The sequence below is a fragment of the Lichenostomus cassidix genome, chromosome 1, assembly GCF_008360975.1.
Source record: "Lichenostomus cassidix isolate B80296 chromosome 1, HeHo_3.0, whole genome shotgun sequence".
Lineage (NCBI taxonomy): Eukaryota > Metazoa > Chordata > Aves > Passeriformes > Meliphagidae > Lichenostomus > Lichenostomus cassidix.
The window spans coordinates 22,932,925-22,936,566 of NC_139479.1; positions in this window are offsets into that span (position 1 = coordinate 22,932,925).

Below are 3,642 nucleotides of genomic sequence, written 5' to 3' on the forward strand. Positions count from 1 at the left end.
GTGAGTATTCCTAAAGCTACTCTGAAGTGGCTGCCAAAATGAGGTAGTGGAGGCAAAAAATAGTTTGAAGAAGGAATTTCAAGTTATAATAAAGCCTGTTCCGAAAGATATTGAACAAAGTTATACATGTGCCATGTATGTTATTCCCTTGGGTCATTACTTCTCTCAAGGTTGCACAACAGCAGTGGGCTGTTATCGTGTGACAATGTAGTAATGGAGAACTGTGTCTTGGTAAGGCCAGACAGATACAGAGCAACTATCAGCAACTTTTTTTTTCTTTATTCATTAATTTTATAATTATCCTGCAATATTTTGTTGTAAACCATGTATATTTTTTTCTATTTCTTCATTTTACTACTGTATGTCCTACTCTAATTAATTTAATGTTTGTTAGTTTCAAAATCACTTGTGGTCCAGGGGCCTTTTTGTAACTGCAAAACTACGTTGTTTTTTTTTTTTTAATCAAAAGAACTTTTTTCCTATCTTTCACTCATGAGCTCCTCAGCCATAACTGCTACACATTATAGTACAACTCACCTAGAGGACCCTTTTACAGATTTTCAAATGCCCAAGATTCTTCATCTTAGCCGACACATTAAAAAAATTCTTAATTGATTAGCTTTAATAGATTATTTTTATGCATTATTGTACTTAATAAAGCCTTTTATTGGTTTTGCTTCCTGAATTCTCTTTGACTGAATAAAATGATTTATTTTTTCTTCTACTGGCATTAATTTAGTTAATTAATGAAATATAAATCAGGCTTACACATTTTACATGAGTCTTGGTTACAAGACTCGGTTACAAGGAAGAGCTCAAGATGCAATATGATGGATTACACAGCATATTTTTAAGTTGTTTTCACACTAGAAAGAGAGCTTATGTATCAAACTGACAATATATAAATGACAATATTCCATGGAAATGCCCCTTTCTTAAGACTTCTTGTATTTCAGTAAGAACTTTATTGAAAAAAAAAGCTTGCTGATTTTTGATCCATTTGCACTCTATATCCAATGGTTTTTAAAAGGATTGAACATTTAACTACACAATCATGCCTATACCCAGATCCTTCTGAATCAAGCAGATATCATTTACATTAGATTAAGTGAATTTGAATCTATGTCATAAAAGCATCATTATAAGTAGAAATATGATGTGAGGGATTCTTAATCAGAACTTTCTTCTCATCAGGAGTGTGAAACGTGAGGCTCTTAACACATAGGCAAACTGCCATTAATGCTGAGAGAGTTTTCTGGTACAATTTGACCTTCAAGAAAGTTTGTTATAAACACAGTGCCAAGCAGCCAGCAGTGTTCAGAAGAACATTTGAAGAATGGTGTGAGATTGTAATTGTAAACAATATTGCAATCTGCTTCACGAACAATCTATCATTTGTCCGTATGTTTTTGTTTCCAGTATTTAATGCTGTGGGAGTGATTTTGTTGCTTTGTTCATTGTACTTTAATATTATGCCAAGTTTTCTCTCTTAGTAGTGAAGTGTTTCTAATGACATACCATGGTTTTAACTATGGTGTTATTATCTTTTGTTCAGGAGGCTTTGGAGTTTTGGGCCCAACACTGGATACTTGGGGATTTATTTTTGTCTCTAGAACACTAATTTCAGGAGCCTAAAGATACTGGCAACTAAGTGGAAGAACTCAAAACAGTCTGCTGAGGCAGGACATGTGCTAGCACAACGTGTTTGAAATCACTTTTTTTTTGAGGGGAGGAGGCAAGAGGAATATATCCCTCCCATTTTTGCATTGCATGACTTTAAAGGGAGGTTCTTAATCTAAAGATTAAGTGCTCTGAGGAGGAATCTCTAGATGCTGCTCAGTGGAGAGATCATATAAGGTTCAGGAAATGCTTTGAAAATAACTGGAGACTAGGTAAGTATCAGGAGAAGAATAAGTGCATGTAATGTTTTTGCTTTTTCTTAGACTGATAGCCCCAGCTGAAACTAAATAGGATAAACAGCTCATACACTAACAGTGTTTTAGGGAAACCTGTGTTTCCCCAAAAGAAGTACAATTATGAGAGGACGGGGGATAATGATTCTTCTCATTTGTTAGAACATGCTTTGTCTTGAGTAGGCTGTTCAGAATACAAATTTTTGGTGAAAATTACTCACTGAAGTTGTTCTTCGTTAGAAATGCTCTCGGCAACATTTCTAAAATAATCCCTGCAAGTCTACCTCAGAGCACGTAACTCTGAACTTCTGCTGCATGTGTAACAGATAGGTAAAAGGCTTAAGTATTTTAATATTGTGGAAGATCACTAAGTGAAATGACTTGTCTGAAGTCATGAGAGAGGTTTGTAGCACAGTGGAGGAACTAGGGACTTTAAGGTGGATCTAGACTAGCTGGAACTCTTTTAAGCTTGTGCTGCACGTTGTGGGTAGTCTGTAATTCAGATGCTGTCTAAAGCAGGCTTCTGGGAATGAGTCCTGATGAATAAAACAAAGATGACCAATTTAGTCTCAGGCAAAATAGGAACTTCAATCAATAGAGTTAGACCTTTAGATGATGTTTCCTGAAAAAACAAGCACTGTGGAAAATACACTCCCAATCCTGAACTTAATTTTAAGGGGAGCTTTCAGTCAAAGAGGGTCTCCTTTAGAAGCATCAAGGTGGCAATTTCTAAGATACTGTCCAGAAGAACTGATCTTAGAGGATGCATTTGAATGTATAGGAGAGCAAATATATCCAAACTTTGTTTTATGCTGGATTTGAGAGAAGTCTTTAGCTCAAAATTTTAGGTGTATAATCCTTCCTCCAGAAGTACATACTTTTTTGGGTGTAAGTCCAGTATCAGCCTGGAAGCAAAGTAGTTTTCTATAAAATTTTCAGTGGAGAGGAAAATATATGTAATATACATAAACTGTTAAAATTTCTGCCCTCTGAAATGTGGCTGAAGATGAGACATGAATCAGTTTGGATCTCAGGTGTACTTGTGTCACTTTGGGTTCTTACTTTTGCAGTAGACTTGATCAGTGAAAAACAGCATGACAATAATAAGGGTCTCAGTCAGACTGTGGAGTCAAATGTTGATTCTTATTTATCATTGTTAAATAACAGAATGGAAGCAGTGAAGCACAAATTCTGAGCAGATTACTTTTTTTTGACAGCTGTAAAGAAAGATGCCTGTGCCATTAGAAATTGATGCTGCAGCCCCTAGAAACTTGAAGGGTTTTTTTTTAAAAACAGAAAAGGGAAAAAATAAAAGATGACTCTGTCTTGGAATCCCAGGTGTTGTGACCATACAGTCAAAATGATGCTATCTGTAATTTCAAAACTGGGGCTGAAACCGCAGTGAGATAACATTAAGTCACATTTTTGTTTCAGTACTCTCTACCTTTGTCTCACTTGGGTGCTGCTATGTACCTCTGGGTATAGCTGTCTTCACAAACAGTTTGGCTGTGAGGAAAGTTTGGGTGGAAAGGAACAAAGGTTGAATGAGGCATGACTTGTCAAGCTGTTGATATTGTGCTTAAGTGAATACTCTTGTGTTGTAGCATTCCCACAGTTCTGCTCTGAATTTTTTAGTTTAGTGACCTGACCACAATGTGCTGTCATTCCCATGTAGGCAATGGACTTGAGTTTATTCCTCAGGGCAATGATTATTGAGATAAACTCAGGT